This window comes from Nicotiana tabacum, chromosome 4 (genome assembly GCF_000715075.1).
Source record: "Nicotiana tabacum cultivar K326 chromosome 4, ASM71507v2, whole genome shotgun sequence".
NCBI classification, from domain to species: Eukaryota; Viridiplantae; Streptophyta; class Magnoliopsida; order Solanales; family Solanaceae; genus Nicotiana; species Nicotiana tabacum.
In genome coordinates this window covers 54,984,532-54,990,468 of record NC_134083.1, presented here as the reverse complement: position 1 = coordinate 54,990,468, position 5,937 = coordinate 54,984,532, and positions in this window count along the sequence as shown.

Sequence of the window (5,937 nt, the reverse complement as noted above, 5' to 3'; positions counted from 1 at the left end):
AATCTCTCATGTTTGCTAGGTCCTTTTGCTCTTTAATAATTTTAAACACGCGAAATCTCACAACATACATGCATTTAGTAATTGGATGATTCCTCTTAAAACATTAATTGTCTGCTAAAGTTAGCAAATCTCATATCTGCCAATTTCCGATTTCAATTTCTTAACTATTTGACCTCTTCTATTAATTTATGGTTTACTACTCTATGATGTAAAATATTTGTTTAAGCCACAGGTTAGTTCGTAGTCCAAAATGGCAATCGAATTTATTTATGTTTCCTTCTCAAATATTCAATCTTATGAAGCCTTGACCTTCACATAATCTCAAACATAGGAAATGAACAACTTCTAATATCGAAGTTTGCTTTAGGCGCGTGCAATAATAAATCATCGTGACTGTGGGTACGGTTCCCGTGACATGGTCATGATACGTAATCCCCAATTCGAGTGTGCGTTTCATGTGACTCGACAACAACTTCGAATAATAATAATAAAAAAAATAATAAACATGTTGCAAATCGCGGGTGCGTTTCACGTGACGCGACTCGCAATGTGTACAAAAACAAACGAGTACACGACATCGCAACTTGTTCAAATAGATTTCATAAATAATTAAAAGTGGTTTAAAAGGTTAAAAATACACAATAGGTTTTAAACATGTAATAAATCAGATAATTAGGGCAATTATTAATAGTTGAGTGAACGTGCTAAAACCACGGAACTCGGGAGTGCCTCACACCTTCTCCCGGGTTAACAGAATTTCTTATCCGATCTTCTGTGTTCTTGGAACGTAAAAATAGAGTCCATTTCCTCGATTTGAGATTCTAAAATAAACCGGTGACTTGGGACACCATAATAACTATCCCAAGTGGCGACTCTAAAATAAATAAATAAATAATCCCATTTCGTTTAATGTCACTTTAATTGAAAAAACTCCCACTCCCCTATCCCTCTTGGAAAAAAAGAGGTGTGACAGCTCTGACGACTCTGCTGGGGATCGAACCCAGAATCTCTGATTCAGGGTTCAGAATTCGAGCTTAGAATAACTGTTATACTTGGCTTTCTTGTGATTGTCTGATATTACATGTTTGGGCCTAATGTGCTAAATGCCGCTTTTTACCGCTTTGATATTGTCTGAAATGTATATAAAACTGTTACGAAACCCTTCTTCTCTCTGAGTCTTCTAAATATTCTGGGAAGTGCACGCTGGCGTGACTTCTTTTCTGTTAGTGTCATACCCTAATTTAGAACGAGGATCAGATCAGTTAGAAAGCCGGATGGCTTTTTGGTTATCGGTATGTTCCCCCCTCCTCCCCCTCAGCTCGAGTTGTCCGCTCGGGTAAGTCAGGTCTAGAACAATGCACCCAGGTTTTAAACCTAGAATAACTTAACCTCATGCCGGATCCCTAGTAAGTACGCTTGTTTGCATCACGTGCATTTGACTTTGGGGATTCATCACAGGGGTTGGGTCCGTCTAGGACAAGTGTACCCGAAATAAAAAGACCATCCTGATGCATTTTACGTGCTACTTGTACATTTATTTGCTTCGGCTTGCATGTTGACCGGCTTCTAGAATAGGGAAGAAAAATAAAGAAAAACCAAGATTGAGGTAGGAGAGAGAAAATTACCCGTTTCTGAAAACCCCAGTGTTCAAAATATCCCGAAACTCTGCTGAAATTTTTAAAAAAAAAAGTCATTTCAAAATAAATCATATTTTCCTGTTACGTCAAAACTTACCGAACTACCCGGGTTTGATTCTCACCGGACGTGGGATACGTAGGCAACCCTCATCGAGTCCAGCCCCGCTTTTGCAAAAATAACTAAAATATGAAATGCCGTCATAAATAAAGATTAGGTGATGCCGTTTTTGTCCAAATATCCAAAAATGTCCCGATCGGACGCCAAAATGCCGTCTTTGCAAGAATAGCCGCTTATGGTCCTTTTTTCTTGTTTTTGACCATTTAGCAAATACAACCCTGAAATCTTCCCTTTCGAAGTGCTGAAGGGTCGTATTTACAAAAGTAGTCATGATTTGTTTTAAATTGAATTTTGCAAAAATAATCTTTTCTGATCAGTTTTCAAACAAAACTCACATGTTTTAACCTAGTCACCCTAATTTAAAAATGTGCAGAATAAGCACTGTTCAGAATTTACCGGTAAAGGTTATGGATCAGATTCCACTAGCACTCCACATGTGGTGGGAGGACTTGGGAAAACAAGGGCAAGACAAGGTCAACCGATACCTAGGGGCACTCAGTGGACTATTGAAAATTCAACCTAGAAATAATTTGATAGAAGCATTAGTGTCATTCTGGGACCCCGCTCACAATGTTCTGCACTTCTGACATTTTGAGCTTACACCTACCTTGGAAGAAATAGAGGGCTATGCCGGGAGTGCGGAGGGATTAAGACACAAGTATCTGATATCTCCAAGGACCGTTACTCCCCACAAGTTTCTAGACCTACTGAAAATAAACAGGCAGATCAAGAATGAAAGTCTAGCAGGTGGAGCTTCCACTTTTCACTTTCTATACCAACGGTATGGGCATTTAAGGGGATTCGAGGGTCCAAAAAATGGACTCTGCAGTAAGGAAAACCGATCAAAGTGGGAAACACATAGATGTTTTGCCTTTATGGTGGAATTTTTAGGACTTTTAGTGTTTCCGAGGGAGGACGGGCACATTGAATTGCATGTAGCCGGAGTTGTCCATGTTTTGACTACCCAGGCCAAGAGCACCCTTGCACCCATGATCGTATCAGATATATACCGAGCCATCACATCCTGCAAGGCCGGAGTCAGGTTCTTTGAGGGATGCAATCTGCTGTTGCAGATGTGGATGATCGAGCACCTTTGTCACCGTCCCCGATACATGAATTGCGGGTCTACGGGGAAGAACTGCATCGAAGAGTTTGGTATACGGGTGACAGGATTTGAAATGCCGGAAAGGGTCAAAGATTTGATGTCCCGCCTTCGTTTTATAACCGCGGATCAGATAGAATGGATATTGGGTTGGCTTCCCGTTGATGAGATTATTTACATGCCTGCCACTGGTCCCTACTTCCTTCTAATGGGTCTCTGAAGCATCCAGCCCTATGCCCCGTACCGGATTTTGAGACAACTTGGGAGATGCCAGACAGTTCCTAGAGATGAAGATCTTAGTACTTATGTAGTCGAGATCCGCTCCGATGGCCAATTTCCTGAAAAAGTGGTTCGCCAAATTTGGAGCGAATGCCAGTATTTGGGGGCATACACCCGAGTACTTGATTTGTCCAGGGGCGAGACATTACCTGGTTATGTCGCTTGGTATGGAAAGAGAGTCGCGATAAATGATGAATCTGAAAGGCCGACTAAAAGGCCTCATATCCAAGAATTTGTCGAAACATCGCAGGAACAATGGGCTTGGTTAGCCAAAGAGAATGATTACCGGACCACTATAAGCAAACTAGAAGATCAAATTAGAAATATCAAATTTGATAGTAGCTTGTAGGCTGCTGTGGATGAAGGAGAAAAGAAGAGATTGGTTCGAAAAAACGAAGCCCTTCGAGCTCAGATTCAGAAGATGAAAATAGCCGTTGAAAATCCAGGAAGAAGCGAAAAAGATGAAAGACTCATAAGCAGTCTTAGGCGAAAAGTATGTGATTACGGGGCTGATCTGACAAAGGCCGAGGATGAATTGATAAAAGCTCAGGCAAAATTGGCAAAAAATATAGAAGAACGGACAAGCTTTGTTCAGCAGTTAAAGCAAAAGTATGACAGAGGGGTCACGATCTTAAAGAAAAAGCTGACCACTCTTGAAAATGAAATGGTCCAGCAAACAAAGGATTTTGAAGCAAAAAGAGAGCATTGCTATATATTGATTTCCCGATTGGAAGTAGACATGCAACAATTGCAAGACCAAAACCACACGGCCACGCAAGTGTTGGAGGCCCGATCTCAGCAAATTGGACGCCTGCTCCAAGAAAAGGGTGTCATTAGAATGAGTATTAAAGAAATCGCTGATTATGTTGCAATAAAGTGCCATGAATGCGAAGATATGACCAGGTCCATGTTCTTTGCTTCTGTGATGACTTTTGTCAGTCAGGTGATGGCTGCTTTAGAGTACCTTCAAGAAGAGATTGCACGCAGGTCCGCGTCGAGACCGACTGATGTCCCGCGGGCCCCCGGAGTAGTATTGGAGGCTCTTATGTATTCCTGATATTTTTTTGGCTTTGAGTCTGTATTTTACCTTTTCGAGTCTGTTTAACTTTTTCAAGTCTGTTTATTTTTCTATTTTGAGTCTGTATGTTTAATCGTCAGTATTTCCAAAGTCTTTGTCATAGAAAAACCCAAAAATATTTTATTTAATGAAATATTGAAAAAACCAAAAAATTCTTTTCTTTTATTCTGCATTTGTTTCCTGAACTACGTAATGATCTGATTCATGCGGCGTCATGATACGTAGGCAATTCCCATCAGATTTGATCATAGCTATAGACAATCTGAGTGAAAAATAAACCAAAAGGATAAAGAAAAAGAGAGAAAAAGAAGGAAAATTAAGTGAACAAGAAAGAAAAAAGAGTGAAAGCAGCAAAAAGGGAAGGGAAAAGAAATCAGGATTTGAAATTTGAGAAAAGAGATAGTAAAGCCGGGATGAAACACACAGCCATTGCAAAGACATTTAGAAACATTTAACTGTTCAGGTGCATTACATCCCCAATATGCGATTCCTTATCTATTAAATATCTCAAACTAACCAGGTTGTTGTGTGTGCAAATAAGACATGTCTTGTTTAGGTTGTTGGTTTTGTGGTAATCTGGCGTCCCATCCCTACTTCACAAGATCCAAAGGCAGTGTTCCTATGGCCTCCGAAAGTTGTCTACCAATCATTGATCCTAAAGATAGCCCAGTATCGGCTATTCCATAGCCTAAGTCAGTAGCTGCTGAAGAAAATAGGAGGATGCGGCTCCGTATGTTAGAAATGTGGGACGCTTGGTCTAATGGCAAAGAACCACCCAGTACAATCCCCGGATTTCCCGAACTGCTTCCTAGGATGAGTGAAACCTCCAATGTCCCCATCCCCATAACCAACCCATTCATCCCGTTTGGGTACCCCACTATATCAGCCAATTTCATCGGTATGCCTTCTGAGGTTCGCCCCCATGCACCATTTGCAGGGGTACCTTCTACATTATTCACCGCACCACTGGTCTCTATTACGGCACAACCAACAGTGCCCAGGCCATGCTTCGAGCCTTCAGCTTTCACTTTTTAAGTCCCGCAATTTCAGCTAGACACTGCTCATGTTACCCCAAACTCTTACCCTCAGCACCCATAGTTTGAGTCTCTCATGGAACATGAAAGAGCCGTGAGAAACCACAAGCAAGAAGAGATGGCTCGGAAGATGAAAAGCCTCGAACAAAGTCTAAAGAACATGCAAGGCCTGAGTGGCCAAAAGAGTGTCTCATACTCCGATCTGTGCATGTTTCCCCATGTTCACCTGCCCGCTGGCTTTAAAATGCCAAAATTTGAAAAGTACGATGGGCACGGAGACCCGATCGCTCACCTGAAACGATACTGTAACCAGCTGAGGGGTGCTGGTGGAAAAAAAGAATTATTGATGGATTATTTCGGGGAAAGCTTGACGGGAATTGCATCAGAATGGTACATGGACCAGAACATCTCCCATTGGCATATATGGGACGACTTGGCCCAAGATTTCGTCAGGCAATTTCAATACAATGTTGATATAGATCAAGATAGGAATTTTCTGACCAATTTCAAGAAGAAAACCGTAGAAAGCTTCCATGAATACGCTATCAAGTGGCGTGAGCAAGCAGCCAGAGTGAAACTGCCTATGGATGAGACAGAAATGGTCAATATTTTCTTGCAAGCCCAAGAGGCCGATTATTTTCAGAACAAGATGTCTGCCATGGGCAAACCTTTTGCAGAGGCTATAAAAG